At 46.2% G+C, this 18,316-nt stretch overlaps 1 long non-coding RNA gene across 1 annotated transcript in view; it reads left to right on the top strand.

Moving 5' to 3' along the window:
- Positions 1-18,316, top strand: part of LOC129687896 (uncharacterized) — a 159,083-nt gene that overhangs the window by 10,217 nt on the left and 130,550 nt on the right. The window lies entirely within an intron of this gene.

Genomic DNA, 18,316 nt, shown 5'->3' on the forward strand with positions numbered 1-18,316 from the left:
TTTCTTTCTTTCTTTCTTTCTTTCTTTCTTTCTTTCTTTCTTTCTTTCTTTCTTTCTTTTTCCTCTTCTTAAAAGTGCCACATCTTTGGGAACCTTAGTCTACTTGATAATGTCACCGGTTTGGAATAGTAGTGGTATAGATTCATTTTTTATTGCATTCATTCATTCTGTGAGTGGGGTAGGTGTGGGTGCCGCGCAGCACGCACGGGGAGGTCAGGAGGCACCTTCACCCGCTGGGCTCCCTCCCCTCCCGCAGTTTGTTTTTCTCTTGAGACAAGGTTTTATAGTCAAAGCTAGCCTTCAACTCATCTTCTCTAGTGCTGGGATTGCAGGTGTCAGCCGTGGCCACCAATGCCTACAAACTCTCTTCTTTCTGTATTAACTTACTGTTATTGTAACAAAATACTTGAAATACTGGACCTTTAAATTAAAAATGTATTTTGGCTCTTTGTACTTCCCTGCACCCCTCTTTGAGTCAGAATCTAGCTGTGTAGCTTAGGCTGGGCTTAAATCCAATTCACAGAGCAGCCTCCAATTCATGATCCTCCTGCCTCAAACTTCCAAGTGCTAAAGTTACAAGTATGTATCAGTATGCTGGGTGTGACTCAGGTTCCAGTCCATGGTTGAGTGGACCCATTTGTTTTGAGCCTCTGGTGACGGTGCTAGCTGGTAATGATGGGAGCGTGCATTGGGTCCAGCTGCTTGCCTCATAACCAAGAAGCAAGCAAGCAGACAACAACAAAAGAGTCTGGGGTCCCGCACACATCCCTCCTTCCTAAGGGCAGTGACCTAATGATGACTTTCTAGAAGCCCTTTCTCCATATACTCATAGTATCTTTCAGCAGTTCTCCCCCTGGGGATCAAACCTTTAGCAAGTTGACCTTAGAGGACTATTCACTGTATGCTTACAGCTTTGATCAAGCCATAATCCAAAGGTTCAGTCAGGTACCATGACCATGGACCGAGTTTTGTCTTCTCTTTCTGTGAGCGCTAGATAGCGCAGGTTTGTTGTCACTTGTTTGTATTGCTAGATAGGTTATCACTGTGTGGCGCTGGGACTCGAGAGCGAATGCTAGGGTTACAGGCACAAGCTGTCAGGCATAGCATGGCCTTGTCTTTTATCTTCTGTCTCTATTCTTTTCTGGGGAATGAACACAGGATTCAGGCATTCTCAACAAGCACTCCACAACTAGACATGCTGCTAATTCTTTAAATATACATTTTATTTTGGGACAGGGTCTCACTAAGTTGTCCGGGCTTGTCTAACACTCACTTTGTAGCCCAGGCAGGCCTTGAACTTTTGTTCCTCCTGTCTCGGTCTCCTGAATAGCTGAGATTACAGGCCTGAATATTATCTTTCCAGGTGCTGCCTTCTGCCTCATTGTCTTCCATCCCAAATGCTTTGTGTTGATTTCAGGTCACATGCGCAGGAGCTGCTCTTTGTTCTGTTGGAGTATTCTATAATTAGACCACAGTCCTGATGGCACCATCTCCTCTCTCGGCTTCCCCATGCAGCTTAGCATCGTTTTCATGTCTGATCAGCACGACAACACATTAATGATGTCGAACATATGGAGTCAAGGACAGAACCAACAGCATGCCCCTAGAGACTGGTGCTGCGAGCCCTTTGAACGCGGGATGAGCATTTCTCAAAGTGTGTGTCATGGTAGCATCCTCAGGCTGTTCCTCAGAAGTAGGGCCAAGATCAAATGTGCAGAGAGAATGTTCCATATACCACCCATTCTCCAAGACTCACCGTGATCATCAGTGCATACTAAAAGTTGGAGAAAAGATGATGTTAGAGTAGTTTTCTAAACACATTGACTGTAAGGAGTCTCCTCCCTTTTCCCACCACACACCACTTAGCAATGGTAAGTACAATCTGTACATTAGTATTCTAGAAAGCAGAATTTGAGATGAGCTTATATGGATGTTCACTTTATTACAGCCTGTCTAGTGATAGTATTCTCTGGCCTATATTCTTCTGTTGGTGATCAGAAGGGAAAATGACAGAAGGTGTAAAACAGTACGTCTTACCAGTCTGTTACGCATTTGGAAGGGGGGCTCTTAAGTTAGTGCATGAGGCTGTACCCTGTTATTCTTCAGGTGTTATGCCACAAACAAAAGCTCAGGCATAAGCCCTGCATGGTGGCACACGTCCATAATCCCAGTACTCAGGGAGGCAGAGGCAGGAGGATCTCTGTGAGTTCAAGGCCAGTCTGTCTACAAATTGAGTCCAGGACAGCCAAGGCTACACAGAGAAACCCTTCCCCCCACCCCCCCCAAAAAAAACTGAAATAAGAAAAACAAAAAAGAACATCTTGGCTATATTTTAAAACTCCCAGGAAACCTGAGGGCAAGGCAGTGATTACTCCCGTGAGCCTGTGAGCCTATGGCCACTCGAGGTAGTGGTGGGAATTGGAATGTTGTAACAGCCCAGTTATTGAACCTGGTGTGCGGGATCCGTCACACGTCCGATCTTGTGCTAGCCTCTCACTTACCCGGAGGCTGGACAACGCCCATTCTTTTTGGTTTTTCGAGACAGGATTTCTCTGTGTAGCCCTGGCTGTCCTAGAATTGCTTTCTAGACCAGGCTGGCCTTGAACTCTGAGATCAGCTTGTCTCTGCCTCCTGAGTGCTGGAATTAAAGGCGTGTGTCACCGCTGCCTGGCTGACAACGTCATTCTTAAAGAAGTTCAGTGCGCAGAACTTAGAAAAGTTTCTTAAGGAACACAGTGAACAGGAAATAGAAAAGTGTCCATCTCAGACGTGGCTGACCCCAGGTAGTCCACAAGATCGCTGTTACGCTTTTCTCCACACCTGTGTAGTCTCCAGGCCTTTTTTTTTGGGCAGGGGGAGGTCTGACACAGTGCTTGGTGAAAATGAGGAAGACTGATTGCTGGCTCTTTGAGGGAGCATTGGTAGCTCAGTGGAGACTCTGCTATTTGTTGAGCAAACAGAAGCAAATGTGAGGGACTAGGGTGCCAGATGTCACGTGAGTGGCGCAGGCTGTGGACCCACAAACTGCGGGCAGAGCTCGGCAGGCACACCTTCGTAGCTTGTCCACGGGTGTCCCCACCCACTCCACTCCACTTTACCCATTCTTACAAGCTCCTTTCTTAGTTTTCATCTTTTTGTGTGACCTCAGCTTGTCCCCAAGGAAAACCACTAACCGCTTGGCTCTGCGTTCTAGGTTTGTGGTGACCTGCCAGCTGACATCTATGAGGCTCGGAGGTGACCTACTTTGAATGAAATGCTGGCTTTTCAGTTGCATGTTCAATAGGCTGACTTGGCAGCTTGTCAGCAAGGCTTATGTCATCTAGGGATTGTATCAAGTCCCTCCCTGTTTAGGCTCCACTGGTAGATACCCTCAGGGTACTCTTGGAAGCCAGAAGGTGTGGGAGGCCTGTGAGAGACCACAGGAAAGCAGGCAAAGAGAGAGAGAGAAGCTGAGAAGACCCAGACCTAATTGTCAAAGGGGAAAACAAAAACATGCATAGGAAAAGGGTTTTCTGAACAGAGAGACGATACCCTGCAGTGAGGTGACACCCCACAGAACAGCTTTGCTCCAAAATGGAGTCCCCTCCCAACCCAGTCTCCTGTGTCTCTCCTCCTTACTCTTTCTTTAGTCTGGATGTTAAAGCGGTTCTGCCCCCATGGCTCTGGCTTCAGTTCCATAATGACCCCTCCCCTGTCCGTGATTCTTTCTGTGGACCTTTTCTTCAGGCTGTGTTTGTTAAATCTCTCAAAGTGTAGCTGCGGTTGGGACCCAATTTCCCTGCCCCACAAAAGCCACATATCCAGGTTCCTGCTTTGTGGCTGCCATTGTGCAGTGGATGGGAGCCCTGAGTTTAGATGGTGTGTGCTTAGAGCTCTGGCTCTGTCACCTGGGCTGCAGTGTTTCAGTAAACTCTGCCTGGGAAGTGGCTTTGGATGTGTAGGCCCTCTCTCTGGTGAAAGGTTGCAAGGAGCCATGGGGACATTTGACTGGGGCTGCATAGGGCCATCCTCAGAAGCATCCTTATAGGGCATCCACAGATCGGCCCCTAGGTCCCCTCCAAGGACTGCCTCTCTGGAAGGCAAAGTTCAAGTTTGTACAAACCAGAAGAAGACATGAATTGGTTAGATTCCTCTATGTCACTTTTTCTAAACTGGCTAAACTGGCTTGGGTTTATTATTTCGAAGATTACTCTCAAAATTTCCCACCAGCACACTGCTTTCTTAGTGAATCCATGTCTCCTAGGGATAACAGGCCTTTGGCTGATTTTCCTTCTTGTCATCAGTCTGTCTGTCTGTCAGGCCATTCATTCACCTATGTGCTGCTCAGTCCTTAGTGTTTGTTGTTTCCGGGTGCCAGGTACACACAACACACCATGCCTTGTGCTACTGATGGTGAAGAGACAGGCAATTCAGAAGTGAAGCTGCCCTCTGAGCAGCCCTCCATGCCGAATATGCTGTAATATGGAAGCAAGGAGAGACCTACCTTATTAGGTCATCAGGTGAGGCCTGCCTGAGACGGTGACATTTGAACCTCATGAGAAGGAGCCGAGACACTGGAGGAAGCTGGCCTTAGTGTTTGCTGCACTGGGTCAGTAAATGTATAAATTTCTTGGCAGAGTGAACGTGGCCAACATTTTCTTCAGCAGAAATAATGTGGAAGCTGGTGTGCTGGATAGGTTAACCTGACACAAAGAGCCCTGCCCATTGTGGGCAGTTCCTTCCTGGGCTGGTGGTCCTGGGTTCTATAAGAAAGCAGACTGAGCAAGCCAGGGACACCAAGCACCCCTCCGTGGCCTCTGCATCACCTCCTGCTGCCAGGTTTCTGCGCTGCTTGAATTCCTCCCCTGACTGCCTTTGACAACGAGCTGTGAAGTGGAAGCATAAGCTGAGGAACCACTTTTCTGCCCAACTTGCTTTTGGGTTTTGGTGTTTCATCGCAGCAATAAGAACCCTAACTAAGACACCAGGTGTCAATACAGACTTGTGACTATATTCCCAGCCCTTGGGAGTCTAAGGCAGGAGGATTGCTATGAGTTGTTGGTCAGCCTAGTCTAGATAGGGTATCTGTGGCCAGTCTGAGCTTTAGTGTGAGACTCTGACTAAAACAAAACAACAACAACAACAAAAACAGATAGAATTTGGGGGCTGAAGAGATGGCTCATTCATTAAGAGCATTTGTTCTTGCAAAGGACCCAGATTTAGTTCCCAGCACTGATATGGTGGCTTACAACTGTCCATAACACCAGTTCTAGAGAATTCAACGTCCTCTTCTGACTTCCACACACACCAGGCGTACACAGGGTACACAAACATAAATGTGAATAAACTACTCATACATGGAATAAAATAATATACAAAATCAATCTAGAAAAGAAGTGATGGAGTCTGGGGCTGAGTTCTGGGTTGCAACACAGAAATAAACATGCCACTGTCTGCCGGACCCAGGGGAAGGAACATCAGCACCTAATTACTTTGGAAAATCTGGGATCCATGTGTGAGAGACGAGCAGAAGACTCTACCTTGGGGATACCCCGTCCTACCAAGCTTGATGTCCTCCGCTCAGTGTGTGCAATGCCCCAGCATGTGTTTGTGTGCTAGCCCTGCAGTTAGGTCTGTGATCCCTCAGCAAGTCTATTCCCCAAGATGATTCAGGCCCTCCCTGTTCCTCCCTCGTTCCGTGGGAGTGCTCTCTGCCTCCCATCACAGTCCCCAACACTTCATGCCTGAAGTTAGAACAAGATTTTGCGTAATAAGCATCATTTGTGGTGTGCCCAACGGTTCAAGTTGAAAAGTACAGTGTTCCCCTCTGTGTCTGGGTTTGCTTTCTGGTATTCGGTAAATGGCTCAGGGCTCTAGTTCAAAAGTAATAGATGGAAGATTCTAGAAATGAGCAAACTATGTTTTCAGTTATTTTTATCGTAGGACATTGCTGTAGTTCTACTCCTGCTATCAGTTATTGTTTATCTGTTATTTTGCCTAATTTATAAATAAAACATCATCATAGGCGTGTAGATGGGAGGAAGCCATAGTGTGTGTGTGTGTGTGTGTGTGTGTGTGTGTGTGTGTGTAATAAGAGCCTATCTATGGTTTCAGCATCCACTGAGAGTCTTGGGCAATATCCCTTGTGGATAATGAGGACCCACCATCCATGGAAGATGCCATGGTGGCTCTCAGAAGTTAAAATGCCTCAGCTGGCTGGTGGAGGGAAGGAGCTGGGAGGCCACCCTGAATTTTCTGACTGAAAAGTCACATTATTGTTATCTCACCGTGTGAAATTGCCATTTCCATCCTCGCTACCAATAAGAGATGTTTACTTTTTAGGTAAAACCTCCTTACCTAGCACATGTGAAATGTTGGGTTCAACCCTCAGTACTGGAGGATAAAGAAAACAAAAGGCACAATCAAATGCAAAATCCAAAGACTTTTCAGCCTGAAAAATCTCCTCCTCCTGCCTCTGAGGCCCGTTGATCTTGTCCCACTTTGATGAGACTGTAGAGCTGCCTCCTGAGCTGCAGGCTGGGTGGAGTACCCAGTGTGTGTGTTCTGGTACTGTTTAATAAAGGGTTGCTGTGTCCTGTTTTAGCAGGTGGTGGGTAGTTGGACCTGGTGTCCATGATCTTCCCTCAGGAAGATCAAGCTTTTGATACTAGAACAAGTTGGGAAAGCAGGACACAGGATACTTCCTCTCCCAAAGGCAGAAGGAAAGTTTTACTAGAGACACCTTTTCACCAATGATGCTGCTCGTCCCTCACAAGCCTTCTAAGGTTTGGGGGACTTGGGGCTGAGGGCACTTGTATAGAGCCACAGAGTACCAGAGTGCGTGAGGGTCATTGAATGGAAGTGAGCTTGGTTAGGCTGGCTATTTCAATGAAGTTCAAAGCCAGTGTAGCTGATGAGCTTCATCCTCTGTGAGCTAGGAGTTGGCTCAGCCCTGACTGCCCAGTTCCTGCTGTCACAGAGATGGACAAAGAAGCAGGCAATAAAATCAGTGTGACAAAGGTTTAGTTTTTAAAATATTTATTTTTATGTGTGTATGATATATATGTACTCATGTTTGTGTGTGAGGGTGAGAATCTCAGCTCAGGGCATTGATTTGTTATTTTTATTAACTCATTCATTGTACATATGTGTGGTAATTTGAATGAGAATGGCCTCTATTGACTCTTATGTTTGAATGTTATGTCCCCAGTGAGTAGAACTTTTTGGGAATGATTAGGAAGTGTGGCCTTGGAGGAAGTGTGTCACTAAGGGTGGGTTTTGAGGTTTCAAAAGTTCATGACAGGCCTGGTCATTCTCTCTGCCTGCGGATCAGGATTTACAGCTCTCAGCTGCTGCTCTAGCAGTATGCCTATCTGCTCCCCGCCACGATGACTAAGGACTAACCCTCTGAATGTGCAAGCAAGCCCTCAGTTAAATGCTTTCTTTTATAACAGTTGCCTTGGTCATGGTATCTCTTCACAGCACTAGAACAGTAACTAAGATTGCGCATGTATGTGTGTGCGCACACACATGTACACATGTTAAGGTAAAGACAAGTTGCAGCAGTCAGCTATCTCTACCATGTGGATTCGGGGTTGTACATGGAGTCTGCATTATGTCTTCACATGGGGTTAGGAAAGAGTAGAGATTGCTTAGCTGGGAAAGCCATTAGTTACCTTTCCCTTTCCAGGTCTTTCTCTTACTCTATGGAAAAAGAACCTGTATGCATGAGAGAGCGACAGAGACAGAGACAAAGAGAAAGAGACAAAGACAGACACACTGGGAGACAGAGAGACAAAGAGAAAGAGACAGAGGGACAGACAGAGAGACAGAGAGAGACAGACAGAGAAAGAGACAGAGGGACAGACAGAGAGACAGAGACAGAGAGACAGAGATAAACAGGTAAAACAAGTGAGCTCCAAGGCAGATCTCCAGCCATTCCATATCTCACTGCCCACTCTATCTCCTTCACGGAATCACTGCTTTTTGTAACAGTGAGGTTTAATCTTCTTCCCAGGCTGCAAGCTCCAGGAGTCCTGAGACTTTCTGCTGCTCAGTCCGTAGTGGGAAAAAGGAAGAGAGAAAAACTCTAGAGAGGTTGTTAAATGACTAGGAAAGTCTAGGCTTGTGATCTGCTGTTGACTCTGACTGGGGGATTGGAATCCTCAGAAACTAAGGAAGGTAGTTCTGAGTGCAGCTCTACGGGCTGGTGAGATGTTTAAGTGGGTAAAGGCACTGGCCACCAAGTCAGTAGTCGTGAGTTTGATCCCAGGGACCCATGAAGCAGAAGGAGAGAATCCATTTCTGCTAGTTGTCCTCTGAACAGCACATACACCCTCCCCTGCAACAAACAAATAGATACAAAAAAGGGATACGTCATTTAGATGCATTCAGTTCCGTCTCTGCTAGATTCAGTTTTATATATTTCTTTCCTTCCATCTTGGCTTTTCAAGGAAGATCTGAAGCCTGTTCACCCGAGCTCTGGTCAAGGATGCTGTTCTTCTTGGCTTTAGGCTCACATAGAGCCTCTCTGGATGACCTATGTCGTTAATGGGAACAGGCCAGATAGAAATACTAGTACCCGGTGCTCTTCCACAGAGTGTCTTCCAGTATATACTGCTTCATTTCATTTCCACAGTCACCCGATGGCGTTAATGCTCTCATTTCCCCTCCCTCACCCCTTATATTTTAGACAGGGTCTCCCTTTGTAGCCCTGGCTGTCTTGGAACTGTAGATCAGGCTGGCCTGCAATTCAGAGATACGCTTGCCTCTGAATTGTGCTGTAATAAAAGTGCTGGGATTAAAGGCATGAGCCACCATGCCTGCTCTCAATTTCCCATCTTAAGGAGCAGGAGACTGAACCTGCAAGACTTTTGGAGTAGAACCTAGAACCCTAAGGTGAAAATAGCAGAGCCAGCCTGTGAGCTGTGTCATCCATTTTACAAGTGGCTTCTCCAGTTGCTTGATTTCACATCATTGAATTTCGCCATTGGGATGTGTTCTGGGCAGGGAGGGAGTAAGAGACAGGGGTGGGAAGAGGGGAGGAAAAGTTCCAGATTTATTTTCCTAATTTTCCTTGGCTTAGACTAATATTAAAATTATTTTGAGCACTCCACTGGCAGAGGCGGAAGAGAGAACCCAGTTCGATATTAAATATTTGCAATGGAAAATTCACAAAGTCTTTCTGAATGGAAGATATTTCCCAGCGAGTCCTGTGGGACTCATCCAGCCAGTTGCTCCCCCGCTGCAGCGTGCTTCCTGTGGTCTCCGCACTGTTCTCAGAAATGAGCATTCATGACTTTGAAGTGCTGGGGTTATGCCGGGTGGATGTTGAGCTATGCCTTGGCTTCCCTGGCAATGCATGAAGAAAGGGAAGAGGGTTGCGGATGGCGCTCAATTGTCCGACTTATAATTGTGTGATTTATGAAAATTACATTAAAGCAGGCGCCTCCAGTTGGGATACAAACTGTTACAAAAAGCAGTGATTCCGTGAAGGAGATAGAGTGGGCAGTCACAGTAGCGGATGCTAACTTAGCATCCCCTGGGTGCCCTCACCACACCGGGCATCCCACATGACCTACCTTCTAATCCTGACAGCTTCTCTGGAATGAAGGTTCTAGCCACCCTGTTCTATAGGCCAAGGAGTAGAGAGCAGAAAGGCAGTGTGTTGGCCCAGTTGGTGAGTAGCAAGGCTGAGAGAAGAAAGCCAAGTTGATTGACTTAACTCCATGCCCCAAAACATATGTTAGAATGATCTTAAGCGCTTCCACTTGATCACAGAGGAGCCACTGTATACTTTCAGACCTTACTCTGGTGAGGCAGGAGTCCAGGCTTCAGGGGTGGATCTCTTGGTGTGACTCAGTTTACCCCATCCTCTGCTGTGTTCCCATGGGTGGTATCTATCTGGTATACACCCGGGAAGATAAGGGATGGCCGTCATTCTTCTCTTTATATTTGCAGGCATTTGCTCCGGAGTGTACAATGAGGGTATGAAGTGGGACCGTCCCTGCCCCCGTTGCTCCTTTGTAGTTTGGGCTATTGGTGGCTCGGCTGGTATCTGGTTCCCAACTAGGTTAACATCTGGAGCATAAGCTCCAAGAGGCCAAGTTCATTGCTGTGTTCTCACAACTGTATCTGGGTGTCATGGGGGCCCAGTACACATTTGTTGAGTCTTTGCGTCTAATGTGCTTTCTGCTTACACTACTCACCCCATCAGCCCACCTCACCTTAAGCTGTACTGTTTTCTGTGCTGCTGCTTTTTTGTGAAAGGCTATCTGTCCACCCCCCTCCCCTTCCACACATATCTTGTGATTCCTACTGTGCCTTCTAGCTCTTTCTGTGCTTCAGGCCTGATTTCTGTCCATATGCAAATGATGTGCTTGGATTATATGTTTTCACAATATCCTTCAAGACATATGTCTCAATTTACAGTTTTACAGAGCAAGCAGCGTTGCTTTACATCTAACCTCATAACTCTTGGCCCAGGGCAGATGCTTCATCTGTTTTACTCACTCTACCCTCCCAGGGCTTAGGCCTAGTGCTCAGTAAATATTTGTGAGCAAATGAGTTCTTTTATATCCCTGCGGACCTCAAAGTCTCTGGAGTAGTAGACTATGCTGCAGTTAATATTTGTGGTTCGATGAAGCTGTTTCTCTCCATCCCCAATGGTCACAACCTCATCTCATCACCCACCAGCACCCATAGCATCTTAGACAAACTGGTCCATCCCCCTCCGGGTTTGCATAGATCTCTTGACTCCCACTGCATCCCTAATCCTAGGCCGGGGGTGGGTGGGTGGGGGTGGTACGGGGACCAGCGTTGCTGCTCTGAAGGCTTTAGGCTTCCCCGAGAGTCATCTCTAAAAGCCTTTGTTTCCAATAATTTATTCAGTGCCTGCCTTCCTCCCTCCTCAGCACACTCAGTCCCCCCCTCCCCCCAAGGATCCTGTTAGCACAGAACTGAATGAATCATTCACCAGGGAACCTAGAGGAAGGTGGAATCATCAAAACCCTAGTGCTTTTCCCCACATAAGAGCTGGGTTGGATGGACCAAGAGCTCTAGGTTGGAGGTCAGAGCAGAGGGAAGTGTCTCCTCAAAGCCTCAGCAGGCTGTGCACAGCCCCCGGAGTCCACATCCTCAGCCTCTCACGAATTGCCACTGTGAAGATGACACATGCCAGACAGGCCAGAAGCTCTGCCTGTATCCCTCAGGTCTTCCTCGCATCCTCCTTTAGCCTTCCATCCCATTGACCGAAACGACTTGGCCTTTCCTCGTCAGTATTGACTTCCAGCTCTCCCTGCCGACATCCTGTAGACTCTACAGTTCCGATGAATAGCAAGATCATCAAAGAGGAGCATGAATGAAAAACTGCTTTCTGTCATGCCTTCAAAGTGTCTTTTTAGAAGTTCAAAGGATGTGGAGAGGAGGCAGGGGAATCAAAGAAGATGAGGGAGGGCAGTGAATTCTCTAAGGAATCATTGGGGTTTTCATTGTATATTTTCTATGATACTTGTGATATTAAAAAAAAAGTACCCCATCACAATCACCACACACACACACACACACACACACACACACACACACACACACACACTCTTGGAGGAGATTAGATGAAGAAGAGGGAGCAAGCCACCTTGCTGGCCCAGGGCTTTGCCCTAGTATATTAAGTCACACATTTTATATCTGCATTTCCTGTTTGGACCTCAATCAAATATTTTGATCTGGGCAAAGACCGTGTGCAGAGATGGAGGTTGAATGCTGCTTGTGTAGTTCGATGGACATGAATAATTTAGTCTGTGCAGAAATCCTCCCCATTACCTCTTCCATTTTAAGAAAAGCCTGCGGTAGATATGCAGAGTTTTGGGAAGGCTCTTGCCCAGATCTGTAAGATGCCACAGACCTGTTCTGGTGAACTGGAGAACCAGGGTTCTGCTCCGGGCTGTAGTGGGCCTCATTGCTATGCCATGGGGGGGGGCACTATAGCTGTTTCCATGCACCCTTGTGCTCAACCCCTCCAGAGGATGTGAACACAGTGTCTGACATGCAGAAGGTGTCTGAGGGATGAGAAGAAGACTCCAGGAATTGAGTCTCTCTTGGTTGTCCTTGGCTTAGTCAGGCTCAGGAACTGAGGGCAGTTTGGGGAATTTGAGTTAGATGGCTACACTGGTCAAGTCTGCAGAGGATTTTAATTTTAAGAGACTTGCTCTGTTTCAAACTGGGTTAAGATGGAAGGGGATTTTCTTGATTAAATATGGAAAGCCCTCGGTGGGATTTGGCTGGTTTAGGGGTGTGGGGTGTGTTCACAGTTCTTCTTGACTGTCCCACTCTCCCCATTTCTCAGCCTGGCTAGTTTTTCAGCTTTCTTCTTTTTATATAGAATGTCCCCCAGGGTGGCAAGAATGGAAGAAGTTGTGTTTGATGGTGGAGAACAGAGTCTCTGGAGATAGAAAAGCCGTGGGTCTGAGAATTGCTCCATCACCTAATCAGTTGTATCAGCACAGACAAGGCATTTCTATGGCTTGTTTTTCTTGTCCTAATTAATTAATTAATTTTGTTGTACTGGGAATTGCACCCAGGGTTTTACAAGTGTTAAAGCATACGCCGTTCCACCTGGCCTCATCCCCAATCCCAGTTTTCATAGCTAAAATTTATGTTCTTCTCAGTTCTTTCCATATTCAGTTCACTATTGTGTGAGATTGAGCCTGCATTTAGCCCCTTTTATAGGTAAAGAAACTGGGGGCACAGAAGATCTAAATGCTATTAACCAGGAAGCACAGTTATTGACCTTTGAGATACAGCATCTCATTCCATGTAAGAGAACTTATGACTTACAGGGTTGGTGTGGAAATTAGATGCAATGGCGTTCCTTAGAAGTCAAGGCAATTCTTAGCACGTGGGTCATTTCTTTTCATCTCTCAAGGGAAAACATGCTGGCTGCTTTTGGCCTATGCTCTCAATGGCGTGAGCAGAGATGGATGAGTGTCTTTCTCTGGTTTCACAGAGCTCTCAAAACTGGATCTTCACTCTTTAGGTCACATACGACTATGGAAACAGCCATGTTGACTGAGCTAGTGCAGACTTCTGTGAACCTTCATGTGGTTCCTATGCCCTCCCTGGGGCTGGGGTGGAGTTTATAGCCTCTGAATGCCAGGGTAGGGTTACTGTCAATTAGGGGGAGAGCAGAGATGTGCCTACCCTATGCCAGAGAGGCTGCCTGGTAAAGCCACCTTACAGTGAGGAGCCGAGAAAGTGATTGCAATCCTCATGAGTTTGCCCCACGTAGCAGAGAGAGAAAGGGGTTGAACTGTTCAGAAGGGTGTGCATCTTGAAGGCCCTTCAGGAGGGTAAGTTGGATGTAATTCCCCAAGTGGCGTGTGGGCAGGCCTGGCAACCATCCTGTGAAGAGTGCTGGGCAAGCATTCACAACCACTAATGATGTCCCTGAAGGCAGTGGTGCTGCTCAGAGAGGAGGCCACCCGACCCAGAGTCCCTGTTCCCATGGTTCTGGGTGAGTCAGGCCTCAACCTGATTCACCCAGACTCACTTCCGTACTTCCTGGTGGTCCTACCCACACAGCCACCACACCCAGGTTAGTGCTGACCACTGGGGCCAAAATTAGCTTCGGAGACAATATGGAAGTCTTAGTCTACGTTGAATTACCATGGAGCCTGATACTATTTTCCTAGTTTGCGATGAATTCCCACCACCTTCTTCTTGCTCAGTTTTTGATGCTGACGTCAGCATCAGGGAGTGCTTCCTTCGATGCTAACTGCTTCAGAGCATCTGAGAGTCAGGTCAAGAATGGCACTGTGTGGTAGGTCCTGGTGCCACAAAGACAACGGATGCTAGAGGTTTAGTTGGTTTCTCACTGTTGTGGAAAAGTCAAGTTGCAAGTGCTGTTTGGCAGACTGGTTATTCCAAAGACCATGTCTGCCCTTACCATACCACATCACCTTCCATGCTCTGATGACCTTGGCATTAAAAGATGAGACCATCAGCCAGGTTTGATGGCACACGCTTGTTGTCCCAACACTCTGGAGGTTGAGGTAAGAAGACTGTGAATTTTAGACCAACTTGGGCTACAAAACAAAACTCAGTCTGGGGGCCAGGGAGATGGCTCAGTGGGTATAGATAGCATTTGCTGCATAAGTTTGAGGACCAAAGATTCAGATTAGAACCCATGTGAAGGCTGAGTAGGTGTGTAGCTACCTGTAGTTCCAGTGCAAAGGAGGCAGAGGCATTGTTGATGTTTTGTTGTTTGTGTTTTTTTTTTTTTTTTGAGACAGGGTCTCTCTGCATAACCCTGTCTGTCCTGGAACTCACTCTGTCGAAGAGGCTGGCCTTGAAATCACAGAGATACTCTTGCACCTGCCTCTCAAGTGCTGGGATTAAAGGTGCATACCACAACTTCCTGTCACGCTGCTGAGTTTGATATACGTTTATTTTTTTTTAATTATGTGGGTATGTGAGTGTGAGACCAGATGCCCACAGAGGTGGTCAGTGATTTGAGGAAGACCACTGATGTCAACTCTGAGCCACCACGAACACAGAAATGGCACTTTTATATACACATGCAAACATACACACATACCGTGTGTGTGTGTGTGTGTGTGTACATGCGTGTACTAATGAAAAAGTCTACAACAAAAACAGATATCCTGTCTCAAAAGGGGGGGAACCCTGTAGGAAAGATGGTTTAGCAGGTGAAATACTTGCCCATAAATATCAAGACCTGAATGCAGTTTTCTGCCACTCATACAAGAGCAGGCCTGATGGCTTATGCCTGTATTCCCGTGGGGGAACAGAGACAGGCGGGTCCTGATGGCTTGCTGTCTAGCCAGCCTCCCTGAACTACTGAGCTCCAAACGTCAGTGAGAGATTTGTCTTAAAAAAAAAAAAAAAAAAAAAAGATAAAGAATGATAGAGGAGGTTATCTCACATTAAACCCTGGCCTCCACATGTTGGATACACACACACACACACACACACACATACACACACCTCTCAGTGACAGCACTGTAACTGTCTCGGTCTTAGGTCTTCACTGGGCCCCCAGCTATCTCCTGCTACAAACACGTTAGTTCTGTCTCTTAACTCTGGTTTCTGACTGCTTCCTTTTGACCTTTACTAAAGTGACCCATGCTAAAGGCAGTCACTTTCCTTTGTCTCTTCAAAGCTCCACCTCCCCTCTCCATCTTGAAGGAGCCTGCTTGTTAGTCATGTCTCAGTAACTCTTCCCATCCGGCTTCTGCTTCCACCATGCCAAAGGCTCACCAGGGGAAGTCTGAAGTCTCCAAGGGCTTTAAATGGGTCTCTATCAGCAGGAAAAAAAAAAAAAAAAAAAAAAAAAAAAGAGTACAGATCTCATCGTCTGAACACTCACTTATAAATTATATACATATGCTAATGTATGAGCATATTATGCATACTAGAAAATGTAAACCAAAATAAATATTTTAGGAGATGAGTTAAATATAGACGTTGGGCTGTTCTTCCCTTGGGAAGACTCCTGCATTCTTCTTTGGCCTTGTTGCTGATTTCAGTCTACTTTGTTTTGTTTTAAAAATCATATTTGTGTGTGCGGGTACATGCCTGTGAGGGCAGATGCCCACAGAGGTGGAAAGTGATTTGAGGAAGACACGTGATGTCAACCTCAGGCCTTCAAATATACAAGCGTACGTGTGCATCCACACATACCTATATAAATACATACAAACATACCACACACGTGTGCAAATGTAAAACTATGGAACAAAAGCAGTCATCCTCTCTCAAAGGAGAAACACAGGCTGGAGAGATGGTTTAGCCAGGAGAGGGCTCGCCATAAAATCGTGCTGTCCTCAGTGTGGATCCCCTCACCCATGTAAACATTCTGCTCCTGGTGCTGATGGTGGGTGCCAACCTGTCGGGTCTCTGGACCTGTAATTAACTGGCCATTGTGAGCTACCTGGTGTGAGTGCAGCTCCCACATGTAGGTCCTCTGTAAGAGCAGCACACACTTGACTGACTGCCGAGCCATCTCGTCAGCAGCCCCAGTAGATACTTTTTTTGTGTGTTGGCTTTATTGAGTTGCTAACTTGAAGCATTACAAACTCTCATTCTCTCTCTCTCTCTCTCTCTCTCTTTGATTTTCATGACAGGATTTCTCTGGCTGTCCTTGTAGACTGTGTAGTCCAGGAGACTTGAACTCACAGAGTCTGCCTGCCTCTGCCTCCCGAGTGCTGGGATTAAAGCAATGTGTCAACACCACCTAGCTACAAGTGGGCCCAGTTTTAAGTATGAGGTTCAGTGGGGTTTAGACAAAAGTCGAAAGCCTTTGCTTTGGGACAGGTTCTCCTGTATACCACACTGGCCTTGACCTCACAATATTCATTCTTCCTCCTCCTTCTTTTTTAAGTTTTTGAGACAGGATTATTCTGTGTAGTCCTGGCTGTCTTGGAACTCACTCTGTAGACGAGGGTGGCCTGACTGAGAGATCCAGCCTCTACCTCCAGAGTGCTGGGACTAAAGGTCTGTGCCACCATGCCTGGCACACGAGACACTTCTGCTATCCTCTTTATTTCTTCAATTTCTTTCATTATATAGTTGAGTTCTAAGAAATTGTTAGTTTTGCATGCACCTTTTAGATTTTTGGATTTTTAAATACATTTTTTCTGAGACAGGGTCTCACTATGTAGCTCTTGCTGTCCCGGAAGGATTAAGGACGTGCACCACCGCCGGCCCTAGTTTTATTTCTGATGCTGTAATAGAACATCATGACCAAAACCAACTTAGAGAAAGAAAGGGTCTATTTTATCTTCTAAGTCTAGGTTACTACAGTCCACCATTGAGAGAAGTCAGGTCAGGAATTTGAAGGCAGGCCTGCCAACTCTTTCACCCAGGATAGCCCCTGAGTGAACTCACTTCATAGCTAAAGAACCATGGAAGAGGATGGTGGTTAGCTGTCTTACAGTATGCCTCTCTTCCCAAAGCTTTCTTACACAGTTCAGGAACCCTCCATCAATTAATCACAGAGTCAGTCAATTCCACATGCCCATCTATCTGATCTGGGAAATTCCCAAGAGAAGACTTTCCTCTTAGGTCAGTAGCAAGCTGACATTTATCTGGGCTTGGTGGTGCACGCCTTTGCCTTTGGTCCCAGCACTCCAGAGGCAGAGGCAGGCAGATCTCTGTGAGTTAAAGGTCAGCCTGATCTATGCAGAAAGATAGTAACATAATATTATCTTAAGATAATAATAATAACAACAAATAATACACTAACCAGCATAGTTGATAAAATGGCTAAAGAAAGCAAAACAGTCATTATGTCTAGTTACCAGCTCTGTTTTAAAGTTAAGATAAACTGCAATCCATTCAATTAGCAGGATTCCTAAATTAAGTACAGTCTTGTTATGTGGAGTCTCAGAATGTGCTTTTGATCCCCAGACCTGTTCCTACCACGTGCTTGCTTTTTCTAACCTACATCTTTCTTCTTCCTGCCCCACTGTTTTATTTTCTACCTATGATGTCTGGCTTCTTTGTTGCTTAGATTTTTGCATATAAGTAAGGTAACACATCCTCCAGCCCTTTGTATCTGCCTTTATCTCATTTAATGTAATAGCCCCCAGGTTCATCCATGGTATGATGGTGGGGTCTCTAGCCACTGTTCTATCATGTAGTCTGTATACATGGCTTTTATCAAAGACATGTCCTCAACTATTTCTTTTCTTCAGCTAGGCATGGTGGTACTGTTAATCCCACCAGGTGAGAACGCAAGCCAGAAGACAAGTTACGGAAGAGTCAGTTCTGTCCTTTTATCATGTGGGTCCTGAGGCTTGAACTCAGGCCATTGGACCTGGTAGCTAGTGCTTTTACCTGCTAAGCCATCTTGCTACCTCCACCACTGTGATTTTAAGTTCATTAACTCCTTTTCTCCAATTGGTTCTGAGGCTTACCTCATTTATTTTGGTTTTTCTTTGCAGGTGTGACCTTTTCTGCTACCTGATCTCTCTGCTCCCTCACCACCATTCATCTGCTTTCCTCTCTCTCTGTGAAGTATACCATTATACTTGTGCTTTGGTGTGTGTGTGCTCACTCGGTCACCTGTGGCCTTTTCGGGTCTGCTTCTTTTGACTGCTGTTTCCATCATTATGGGCTGTATTTTCCTGCTTCTTTGCAGATCTGACAACTCTGGATTTGGATTGTGAGTTCTGTTGTGAGTTCTGTATTGTGGCGTGCTGGCTTTTTGCATCTCTCTAGTTACTGTCTGAACTTGGTTGGTCTGATGCAATGAGTTCCTTGGAACTAGTTTGATCTTTGTAACCCTGCTGTCCAGCACACTTCGGGTGAGTCTAGAATA

Source organism: Psammomys obesus, unplaced genomic scaffold (genome assembly GCF_907164565.1).
Source record: "Psammomys obesus unplaced genomic scaffold, mPsaObe1.curated_primary_1811, whole genome shotgun sequence".
In the NCBI taxonomy this organism is placed as follows: domain Eukaryota; kingdom Metazoa; phylum Chordata; class Mammalia; order Rodentia; family Muridae; genus Psammomys; species Psammomys obesus.